General features: G+C 39.9%; 1 protein-coding gene across 2 annotated transcripts in view; it reads right to left on the bottom strand.

Moving 5' to 3' along the window:
• Positions 1–12,895, bottom strand: part of WWC3 (WWC family member 3) — a 97,531-nt gene extending 84,636 nt beyond the window's left edge. For both annotated transcript variants that reach the window (XM_027675152.1, XM_027675153.1), the window contains exon 1: positions 12,768–12,895. The gene's annotated coding sequence lies outside the window, so the exon portion shown is untranslated. The remainder of the gene's footprint in view (positions 1–12,767) is intronic.
• Positions 12,896–12,985: the final 90 nt, after the last annotated feature.

Below are 12,985 nucleotides of genomic sequence, written 5' to 3'. Positions count from 1 at the left end.
GAGTAATTTACCTAACAGAATACTCTGGTACATGAGAATTCACTCTACATATGACTCATTTGATATTTCAGTGGGAGAAGTTTGCACGAATGGAATACTTTCTATAATCACTGGAGTTTTATTTAGCCTATTTCCAGAATACTGTGACAAATTTTATGAACAATGGTTTTAAAAAGATATTCATATATATCTTCATCCACATTAATCACCTGCTGTTTTGCCTTTTATTAAGTCATAGAAAGATACCCTACAACCTGGCTTAGCTTGAAAACAGGTTTACATCTAAGCTCAGTGAAACATTCAAGTGATTTTTTTTTTAGATGTCCTTCTGGGAAATACATGACTTTTTTTTTTATAGACACATGACACACTCCTAGAGGAGAAAAAGTTGGAATATAAAAATTTGTGCCAAAATTCCCACAAGCTGTTTCTGAAAATTTGTTAAGAATTAAGAAAGATGATAATTCCATAAAACACCCCTGAATCCCTAAGAACTCAATACAAGGGGTAAGGAGGTTCTGAGTGACATTCACAGCCAATGACAGGAAACACTGCTATGCCTTTTCTTAAAAAAAAAACCCAAACAAAACAACAAAAACCCACTGCAAATTTTCCACAGATCACTTCCCACAAACATTTCTCAACTCCAACCTTCCAGATGCAAAATCAGAATAATGTTTACTAACAGCAGCATTGAGACTACAGCTGTAAACAAATATTGTAGATTATAAGTTGCCTGAAATTTCAGACAATTAAATGACAGAACATTCACATACTCCTTCCTACACATTTGTGTTTGGACACTTGCTCACAGACTAAAAGGGCTCTTTGCTCCAAAAGCCCTCTATCATGTTTAATCGAAGAAATTTGTAACACTTCCCCAAAACTTCATAGAAGTGCATACAGAAAACCACTAAAAAAGACAACCAGGAATTTGCAAAGTAGCTTATTTTACAGTAAGAAAATAATTCCTGGAACTGGAAATACAGTCTCTTCATTGCACCATCAATCCATCAGAATCCAAGAGTCGGCCTGATCATAGATATCTTGACATTTTACTCCAAAAAATAGGCTAAAGGGAAAGATTTGCTTAAAACCAAAAGTTAAGGGATTTCTTGGGGAAAAAACTGTAGCTATATCCTATTAAAAAAAATAAATCCAATCAACCCATACAGAACACAAAAAATACCAACCTACCACTTTAACTCTGCTTAACACAAGTATGCAGGGTTCAACACCTAATTTTTTCCCTCAACAACATGATCATCTTCCTGAATAGAAGACATGAAGTAACACACCTCAAGAACAGTAATCATGCTTCACACAGTAGATCAATTCCAAGGAACTTAGCTGAAAGTAGCCATTAAGATCAAAGAAAATGCTTCTGAAATTCAGTGCACTACACGGTGTTATGAGAAATCAAGGAGCTGTTTACCTGAAGCAGTACAGGAGACCCAATACTCAAAGAATTATTAAACACAAAGAGCATGAAAGCAAGGATGAATACAAGCCCAAGGATATCTCATTCCGTCTCTGTGCTCCCCTTGACTAGGGCAAACCGCGTAAGAAATCACTTATTTCTTGAACTCCCATATACACTGGAGTTACTTTGTAGTAATGCAGGTAACTGAAGGGTCACCTCTTTCTGAAGTCCTGGTTACAAACAACTACGTTAAAATACCGAACCATGCATGAAGTCGCAGTTTCCAAGGGTTGAGAACTGTGTGAAATCAAGAAGTTTTCACAACAAATATTCCTCTTTATGACATGACATTTACTCCCAAAGTTCCCCTAGAGCCAACACAAAATCATGGCTAACCAGTCCAGAAGCAAAATGCAGCTGATCCAAAAATACCTCACCATTTCTAATTAAAATGCTTTTTCTTTCCATTTGGGGAAAATGATTTTTTTAAAACCTTTGTGAAACAGAGATTTAGTTAAAATGACATCTTCTGCCATACAGAAAAGACAAAAGCATCAAAATTCAACTGTAATTAAGAAGTAGGCTACAATGGATTTTCAAAGTACTTCTAAAAGAAAAATTCATCATCTGAAGCATTATCAAATGAAGACACTGGAAGCTTGCAGGTGTAAGTGTATTGAGGTAAAAGATAAGACAACTCAAACCAACACAAAGTACTGTACACTTTTTTGTCAATCAGTACACTGCACACAGTTGAAAAGAAGCACACAACTACGCAACATGAATATCCATGTTCTTTAACTGAATTTTGACAAATTACCTATTGCATTTCCATTCATATCTATTTCCAATTTATTTATTTTTTTTATTATACAAAGGAGAGGTCAGTTATGCTTTCTCTACCTCATAAGAGATGATCATCAAGTTAACTTGCATTAAACATCAATTATAGTGTCAGAGACCACTTAGATGCTACTAAAACTGGTCTATGATCCAATAGCCATCATAGTCATAAAATCAATTTTTCTTGGGTTTTGTGGTTAACTTATTCTGAAGTTTGGGGTTCAGGGATTTTTACCTACATGCCTTTTCATATCTTTAATACTGTGAGTCTTAGTCTTATCCAAAAGACGTAATCTAGGGGAAGCAGAAAACACACAAGGGTTTAAACAGTAATTTCCAAACACATGCACTTCTCCATCTACTAACTATCCCTACATTGCAAAAAGAAAGAAAAAAAAAAAGGTAGTTTACTTTTTATTCCGTAATTCTCTTTTAAACACTCACGGAATTGCTGTTCAAGTCAAGTAACTTTGGACAGTATCCACCTTTGAGAAGTGTGTCACAATTTGTTTATGCTATTGAATTAGATAATTATGCAGTACTTCAGCTGCCTTCCCAAACATGGATAGGCCACTCTTTCTAAGAAAGCATTGTGCATTAAGTTTTTTTAAAAGTCTTATTTTTAGCTGTTTAAACTGCAATCCAACAGTAAATAAATCTATTTTGTAATATTATGCTTTTTTAGCTTTGATACCAAATTCTGCATTTTGCCATAAAGAATCCTAAGCACTCTGTGTGCGAAAGAGCTTCACCCTAAGTACAATATAAATCAAAACAGTTTCAACAAGATTCTCCATAGATATTTAATCTTGAAAAATAACTCTTTCAGAACTCTATGAAAGATAGCCTTTGATTCTCTGTTTTGGTTCAAGGGTGTTGATATCACTGTACTTTATTTTTGTCCCATTGCCAATTAAATATACTGATATAAAAAAGTCATTGAAAACAAAAATAAAAAACCTAGTTGCTTTAGGTTTTGATATTTCCTAATTCAGCCCTTGATGGCAATCAGCTCCTTCAGCCAAAGAGCTAACAGTACAGCACAGAACTGCCTCCATCCTGCAAACCACGGAGAGACCACCAAGCTCATCACTGGACACAAGATCCTTTCCTACTCCAGCCAACACCCACAAAAAGGCTGAGAAACAAACTGAGAAATATTCCAGCTTATTTGATCATACAACATATATCTAGAGCAAGCCTTGCCAGGAGGGTGGCTGTACTAAATGGCTGACTTAAACGATTCAACGGCCCATTAAAAAGTGACAGATCATGTCTTGCACACTCTCACTGTGTTAAGTCCAAATTAATTTTCCTATCTGGAACAGAATCAAGAAGAGATCAAGACCCTTGTAGCATCGCAGAGCAAAGCCTATACCCCCATTACCTTGCTATTAATGACTAGTTAGGAACTGAGAGATTTATACCCACAAAACAGGCTTTCGGTTGGTGTCGAGGCAAAAAACTACACTGGAGTCCCTGTTCCTCTCCATAAGCAGAGACAAAAAACTCGTTCATTTAATTCAAATATTACAACCTTCTCCTCTGTGACCTGGCAATTTCCACTTGAACCCATTCAGCTCCCTTAAAAAACTGCCCAGATGCACTGTAGTGATCTTTTGATGAGTTCTAGCTCCAAACACTGGTGACAAAACCACCTTGCAAGTCACCCCAATACCTGTTCAGTGGTTTTTGTTATTACCTTGACATGCCTTTTCATGCTCCATCCTTCTCCAGTCACACCCTACACTTCACACCCAACTGAGATCTTCCTGGGAGGTGCTCCACACATCTAGCTGATCCTCCCCACATCTAGCTGACCTTACAGTCACTTCCCTTTCACACACATCCCAAGGTACCACACTGCTGATATCCTCCCCAGAAACCCATCTGGTCCTAGATCTAATTCCCTCACACACCGACTTTGCTCCCTGCCAGCAAAGCCAAGACTCACCACTGACTTCATCAAACCTTTCAGGAATGTTTCCAAGTTGGTAATGATACCACGAGGTCAGTCCCCAAATCGGTTCTGCTGCTTGTAGCTCTCTCACCTCTTAATAGCCACTTCAGTGCTGCTACTCAACTGAAAAACTGACTCTGACACCTATTTTTCTTTTGTTGACTTTAAATATCCATCTTACACTTGAAAAGTGAATCCTTCCTTTTTAAACATAACTTGAAGCGTTTAGAAATGTGTTAGAAATGTGTTTGTATTTTAAAAATCAGTAGTCAAGACTGCCATTCACAAAGAGGATTTACTCAAAGAAGGTTTTAAACTGACTCATCACTTTTGCCTAATCCAATTCCTTATTGAATCAAACTTAATTGACATAAATCACTTAAATACCCATCTGCCTTGAAGGTTAAGTCAGCTTAGGGAACTAAACCAGATGAAAACTACCCTTCCCCCCAAAAAAAGATACAAATTAAATACTGCACAGGGTTGGGGAATTTCCTAATTTTTCTTACTGTAGGGTCAGATAAGCAGTGGTACCACTGCAAGAGGGGTGAGACCATGCGGCTGGCAGGGAGGACACTGCTGGTTTTGGCAGCAGTGAACTATTAGCTCAGGAGTCCTGTATTGCCAAACCTTGCTGAGCGTGCTCACTGCCCTGCCACAGCAGGCAGAGAGAGAGGTAGGAAAAGTACCTAGAGCATGTTTTCTTTAGCTCGCTTCTTTCAGAAACAAGCTGAAGATTACTTAAAAGCCGCAGTACTGGCTGGCTTTGCTGGTGAATGTGAACTGTCACATCTGCAGTAGATAAGATATTCAGGAAGTTCTATTTTTAACTGTAGGCAGAAAAAGTATTAATTTTACTTTGTTTCAACAAAATACCAACAACATACTTCTGTTTGGTCACACATACAACTTTACAAAGCTCTACCTTCCAGCAAACAACACAAAATTATAAACCAACATTACATTCAACAGGCACCTCTAAGAAGCTTGATAACAGGACTTTGCTATAGATAAGTTTCTAATTTTTTTATTGCCCACAAGTCATTTGTTCTTATGTTTATACAGTGTTGTCACTATATTTACATTTGCTAGAACCATGAAACTTATCTCTCAAACTAAATTTATCACCAGAATCCAAGTCTAAATAGGAATTTTTGGTCCAGATAATAGAACTGAAATCCCAGCCCTAGCCTTGTGACATTTCAAATCTTGCATTCTCACATGTACAGACTGTAGATCCTGAAGAGCAGACACTTCCCTCCCCATACCCTTTAGAAGACATGATAACGCAAATACCCACTTTTAACAATGCCTGATGTTGTTTAATGACAATAAACATCAAGCACTGACAAGATCACGGTTTCTCAGTTTGCAAGATCCAATGCATATGTGAGAGCCAATACCATGTCACAGAACCCTTTGAGAAACCCTTCATAACATGTGCCATCATGCTGCTCCACGCTGAAGTCACAAGTGCTAAGTTAGTCCTTTCTAGCATGCACACAAATACAATAGGGCAGGTGTCTTCATTCTGTATCTAATTGCTGCAAACAATTCCATTAAGAGGTAAAAACTACATGCACACACACAAACAAAAAACCCTTCACCTTTAACAAAATGTTAAGCTTCTTAACAGTGGTGTTTTTGTTAATGAGGTTTCAGTGGCTCAATAGATGTTTTGATGGTTTAGCACACATGCATTAGGTCTTGCAGTTTTGTGCTACATAAGCCAGATTTTCAAAGGATATGTATTTTAACTAGAAAAAAATAATTACATAAACCATAAATCACTATTATTGTACTATAAGGAAAACTTTTCACCCTTAGGAAGAAACAGTGGATGTCTCCCACCTCTACTTTCCAAGACACTAAAAAAGTATTAAAAACATTTATAATACCCAATGACTGGAAATGTAGCACTCATTTATAGCAACGCTGAATTACAAGAAAACACAAATGTTCACTTCATACAGGCACTGTTTTTTCCCAAGAAACATAAGAAATTAAAAGTTACTTTTTTAAAACATTTAAATCAGAGAGGTGAGCTCAAGAAGGGAGGGGAGGGAAAATAGCAATTTAGAAGTATTCACCATGAATCAGCTGATTAACGTTTACATGTAATCAGAATCTACCAATCAAACAAAAGACTCAGCTTGAAAATCATACCTAATACCAACTAACATTAACTCTAGGACGCTTGCATCTTCATTCATTTTTAATCATAAACATTTTCATGGGGTTCGCTCATAATATGAAGTTAAATATCTGTCTGAAGACCTACTGGACAGGATGAAAAAAAAATGAGTGTATCTCCCTCATGAAAGGCAGAGAAGTAGATTTATCATGGCACATATGTATAAGAAGCTTTCAAAACAAAATGTCAGCTACAGCATGTCTTTAAAAATATTACTGAATTATTCTGAACAAGAACTGAAGTACAAATATGTGCAGATTGCTCAGAGAGGCTCGGGGCACCGCAGCCCTTTCCCAACACCATATGCTGCAGCATGTATTCCCAGTCACATGCCAGGAGAGCAGTCGCACAGCTGCATAGCTTTCCCATCCACACTGTGGCTGCATCCAGGCTTGACATTTGCACAGAAAATTCAAAACATCTGGATCTCAAGTATTACTTTATATGCAATGCTTTTAATATAAATTCTCTCAAGTCCACTGTATTTACTGCTAATGAAGTGGTATAACTGCAGTGACCCAGATGCCTCAAGTGATGAGGATAAATAGGATTCCTTCCTGGGTGCACCAAGAGAAACAACCAAACAGAGCAGCTCTCCACTTTCTAATTGGCTGCTCTGTTAATCCTTATAAGACATACTGAGCTACATATATATATATTATATACAGGTCAGAAGATATATCATGCAATGGAGGCATTCAAAATTGATGGTCGCAAACAATGGGACTCCAAGTGATAGCTGACTTAAATTGGGGGAAAAATTGAATTAGGTAATTTCATCTAGAAAGCTAAAGGAGTGGAAAAACTACTCTGACATTTAATATCTCTTACTATTAAAGCCATGTTATATTTCTGGTTTCAACTTCTGACTATCAGATACTATTATGAATCTACTAAAGAAAAAGAGTTCTGATGTCTCTGGTACCGTCTCTTTTTTATGAACAGTACTCAAACCACTTCTTAAACACCTCTTCAACTGAGTAAATCCAGCTCTTTTGCTCTCATGGGAGAGCACATTTTTCAGATCTATACTCATTCAGCAATTTTTTTTCCTTTGCAAGCTTCTTCATCTCTTGCGAGCCTGGTACTAACAGCCTGGAAAGCCAATTTATAAAATCACAATCAAATTAGTATTTCAACAGTTCTGCTCCCCTTTAAACATTTTCAAAACATCACCTCCAAAAGTACATCTCTGTACCCTGTAGGTTACATTTTATGTTTTACATTAAAAACCTGTATCATAGTCAAATACAGCATGTGATTTACATGTCTAGTCATCAGAACATTTTCAGAGGGAAGATTAAAATAATGATCAACAGTTGCTTTGTTTTCTTCCAGTTCCACAAATGTCATTAGCTCAAAACAAAACTATGAGTTGACAGAGTTGATAATCAAAACACAACAAATAGAAAGTAGACAAAAAAGGTCTGAAAGCATACACAAACTTTAGGAAAACTTTCAAAAATGGCAGTAATACTTACTACACTGTTGCCTTCATCTCTCGGATACTTTGGAATAGAAGTATTTGAATTCTAATAATGAATGTCACTAATTTCAACTCAGTGTGGGGGCTTAAGACAAGCCCAGAAAAATGCTATGTGTGAAAAAAATTAATGCTTCTTCTGATTGTCTTGGGATTATGAACTGGACAGATACATTCCAATCCTCCAGGAGATATTCTCTTGCCTTGACAAAGAGGACACTGACTTTCTAACCTTATCCCGTGGTGGCATGTCAAAAGATCCTTTGCCTCACTAGAGACAGGCCCATTTTCCAGTTTGGGCAAAAAAATTCAAAAGCAATTCTCATCACTTCACAGTCCTACCATCTGCCCTCAGGATTGCTCCTCTCTATGTATCAAATAAGGCAAGAAAATATATGAGAATATAGTGTGTCCCAAAAATACTCTCTTAATACAAAACAAGTAGTAGTTAAGTGACTAAGTGTGGAATTTTCTAGATTTCAATATCTGACATGAATATGCTCTTTATTCACGCTTCCAACTTGCAATTTCTTACTCCTTTAAAAAGCCAGAGTGGGGAAAGAGAAATCATATTATGCAGCATCACATCAGCATGTGCATTTGAACACCTTGCTTTGCCATTTGCCATAACAGAGCAAAGAACAGTAGTAATGAACTGTCTTTGTCCTACTCAACAGGAAAAGTTGCAAATTGGTTAATACAGATATTTGCTAAAATCAAATAAATTATGAGAATAAGGAGTCCTGAAATAGTCCAGCAAAAAGCAGCTGGCACTTCTGGACTTTTCTGCGAATTACTCACTTAACATTTCTACTCTGCATCCCTAATAACAGATATCTACCTCTAGTGACTTTCCCAAGCTGATTCCTTGTTTCAAGCCCATTAGCCTTTCCTGCTTATTTCTGACCTCTACCATTCAACAATCTCCTTGTCCAGTACATCTTATACTTCTTGACCCCCATTTTCATATCTCACATATAGTTCTTATACTTTACTTTCCAACCATCTTCCCTTCTTCACCTAGACTTCGCATGCTGCCCCTCATGCATATTTTATCACTCTGAAGATTCCTTAGCCAAACTTGGCTGAGTTCCTTCTTTTCCCTCAGGGTTCCCTGTACAGCCAAGAAAAGAGCTGACACCCTCACACCCTGAACCTTCACCAGACCGGTTCCTCCTTACCTGTTTTTCCCTCCCCTACTGGTTTGCAGTCCAGTTCCCCTACTTTTTTCTTCCCAGGCTTCAGGTGCCATCCTCCTTCTCCCTACCCCCAGCTCCTGATTACTTTGCCTTCAAAACCTACCAAAATTTTCCCCTTCTGTCAAATTCCAGGGTCAACCCCATTTGATCCTATACTCCTTGTTCCAACCCACTGTTCAACAAGGCCAAGCTTTTTCTCCTGTGCTCAAATTATTCAGCTTTTAGGCCTCAGAATTAAGACGCTAATGAGGACACAGGACAGCAAAGCTCCCCAATTTCAATTACCATACCAGTAGTCCAGCTTGCAGGAAGTTTCTGCAAATGCATCTGCTACAACCTGGGTCTTTACCCAGCCCATACTGAATTTTTAATTGCTCCCAAACTGGTCCAAATAGATGATTTCTCTATGCAAAACCACTTCTACACCTTAAAATTTTAAAATCCTCACTCCAAAACAACGTGATTTAAATCTTTAAAAAAAACAAGACAAGTCTCATTAAGAAGTTGAAGGAAACACTCCCTCTCCCCTAGACTTGTTCCAATAAAACAATACTGTATTTTACCTGAAGTTTCTCCATAGAGCAAATCTAGCAAGACTCACCAGCTTGGAAAGCTTCTGCCACACTCCAGGAATTTTGGCTAAGCTCTAATCACTTGAAAACAGAGTCTTGAAACAAACAGCAAGAGTAATAAGATCCTTGGTGCCACAAGAATCATCAATATCAACCACAAACATAGTCAATCTTCTATAAGATCATTTACAATCTCTAGTTATTGACCAGAATCTCAATGTAGCAAGTACTGTGTAAACACAAGATAAAAAGGCAGTTCGCTGCCTTAAAGAACTTACAATCTATTAGGATAAAAGACAACTACTACCACAAGATGAAAAAATGCACTGAAGGGCTCCTATCTGAGACCTACAGGATCTGCCAGACAACCGTCCCCAATCTGTTCATTACACACAATCCACACAGTATCTTCCCGAACCTAACCACTGATTTGATACTAAAGATCCTTCTTAAATCTGCTCATTTTATCACTCTTCTACCTCTTTTTTCTTACAGAAAACCATAAGGTACCCATTTCTGAGTCCTTTATCCCTTCTTACTTCTTATTATTATGATTGGCCTCCCTTGCCCTCATCATCATCTCTTTCCCAAACTCCAAAATCCTTTATAAAGCACATTTCTCACCTCAACTTCTCTAATCAGCATTTCTTTGTCTTCTTGGCTTCAATGGGAAAACACTGGGGGTGGGGGAAAGAAGGGATTTTTGTTTTGTTTTGTTTTGTTTTGGGGGGGGATTTTTAATCAAATAATTACATCAAATTCACTGACCAAACTACACAAAAGGCTGAGAAATCTCAGGGGGAATGCTGAAAAGAAAAACAAACTACTGAATGCTAGCTACATGGAAAGAGGAGCCTGTGGGGATGCTTAGAGACTACTGCCCATAGGAAAGCTTGGAGGTGCTGATTCTCAGAGCCCTTGATCAATGCAGCAGGGCCCGAGGTCTCACTTCTTAGTCCAATTCTTCCTGGATAGAAACAAAACCACTTGAACACAGAAATGGGGGGCCGAACTCTTGTCACTCCACGCCAAACTCGTAATGCTGAGGTACATATACTACAAGTAGGTTATTCTGCTCTCCACCTAACCATTTTTTGCAAAAATACAGCTTCAGTACCGTTTCACTGCTACTCTTACCTATCTTTCTCAAACTTTGGCAGAAAACAACTAACCTGATCCTTTCCTACTTTGCTGCTGCTCATGGGAATCTGAATAGCTTCAATGAAACCCAAAAAGATGGTCACTTTCCACTATCCAGAACCCAGGCACCTCACTAAAATAACAACAGTAGTCTATTCCCAACCAGAGATTAACTCTGCAGTCACAGAACTAGCTCCTGCTACTTGAATTCTGTACTGCAGAACAGATAACATGATAACATGCTCATGAAAACATCATGTCTTTTCTATCTGCCCCAATGTAAACATCTCGATCTCTGCTATACAGCCTGTTCTTACCCAGTGTGAAAAATAAATCTAAGTTTAAACCTTGGTGTGAAATATTTAGACAAAATTTCAAGCAACATATGGCATTCCAATTATTTCTTCAAAACATGACGCCATAATTTTAGCAACACTATTTAAGTTGAACAGTAACTCAATTTTAACACTGTAGTAAATGGCTAAATCTCTTCTGTTACTGTCTGTATGGAAGATATTCTAGAAGACAAAACCTCATACTCTCTGAAATTCAATGGAAAGGATGACATGCAGAGAAGCAACAGACACACGGTGGTGTCATCAGTTACCTTTATAACACAGTTTTAAAAGTAAGCTAACAACGTGTGTATGCATTTTAATGTAGAAAGATACGCTATGTAAAGCACACAAACAAAGATTTAATACCTCAGCAAAAAAATATGCGCATGCATAAGTACGTCCAAATAATGAGACAAAAGATCTTGATCCGGTAGGTAAATATTTAGGCCATTTAAACAGTTATGTATCGTCGTGCAAGACGACAGGAATCTCGCAAATTACTACAGTCTTTAAACCAGACTCTGCTTAAATGTTTCTGTGGCCTGCTTAACATTCCAGGCATACTTCTAGCAAGGTAGCTCTGGCTGAGGTTCAAACTGTCCTTGTCCAACTTTCACTTACTATAAAAACATTGTTTAATATAGAAAAGTATACACAGAGACATATGTTCCTTATTTCGCAGACACCTAGAATACTGACACTTGTGTTCACTAACTCCGCGTGGAAATTTTTCGGTGGACGCTTTGAAGCGAGGTCGCTTTCACCGAGCAGTACCCGCAACAGAGAGCCCACGCTTCCACCAGATTTCAGCCACGACGCTTAAATACTGCTTATAACGCAGTTCTGCTAGAAGCCATAAGACCTGCCCGTATTTATTCACCCTAAACGAGAAGAAAAGGCCTAACTCGGTGTCCCCAGCACCGCCGGGCCATGCAGACGCTGCCCCGAACACCACGCAGCAGCAGATTTTTGCTGCTAATTTGCAGCAGACCGCGTATTTGTCAAATTAAGTGCAGGAATTTCCCGGTTTGCTTACCTCCACGCAGCGTTATCTTTTATGAGGAGGTAATCTACCAAATTACTCCAGCATGCCTCCAGCCTGCTGCTGCCAATTAGTTCAGCCCGGCTAATAAATCAGGATGGCCAAGCTGCTCGGTTACAGCGGGGCTGCTCCGGTACGCGGCGAGTACAAACACAGGCGGTGTCACTGCTCCTGCTTCCCCATCTCCCCCAGCCCTGAGGCCACGCTTGGTCAGAGCACCCACCGCAGGGCGGGAAGCCTCGGGGGTTTTTTTGTTTGGTTGGGTTTTTTTCTATATCTAATTTAACATTAAGGCTGGCGGCAAACCCGTCAGCAGCAGTGGCAGGGGCTCTGCCCCTCAGGTCCCCCCACGATGGGCCGGGGAGGGCCAGTGTGGCAGAGCCCCCACCCCGGGCCGCCGTCCCGCCGCGGGGCGAAGCCTCGGAGCGCCCCGCCAGCAGCGGCACCGGCGGCCCCGCCGCCCACACCCTCCCGGCGGACGGGGGAAGGAAAATGTCGCCGACGGGCCCGGCGCCGGCGCCCGGCGAGGTGAAGTGGGCTCCAGCCCTCCTTCCCCCGGGAGCTCCCTCGTACCTGTCTCGGGGGTCGATCCACGAGGTCTGCCGGGTGTTGTGGTCGATGTAGAAGACTCGCCCGTCGAAGTCCCTCGCCTCCTCCCAGCCGGCGGGCAGCGGCAGCTCGGAGCTCTCTCGGCCGCGCTGCCCGCCCGCCGCCGGCCCGCCGCCCTGTCCCGCCGCCTGCTGCTGCCGCCGCCGCCGCCCGCCGCTCAGCCACGGCATGGCCGCTCCGCC

The sequence above is a fragment of the Neopelma chrysocephalum genome, unplaced genomic scaffold (assembly GCF_003984885.1).
Source record: "Neopelma chrysocephalum unplaced genomic scaffold, ASM398488v2 Primary Assembly neopelma1_25, whole genome shotgun sequence".
NCBI lineage: Eukaryota > Metazoa > Chordata > Aves > Passeriformes > Pipridae > Neopelma > Neopelma chrysocephalum.
This window is presented reverse-complemented; position numbering and strand designations above follow the sequence as displayed.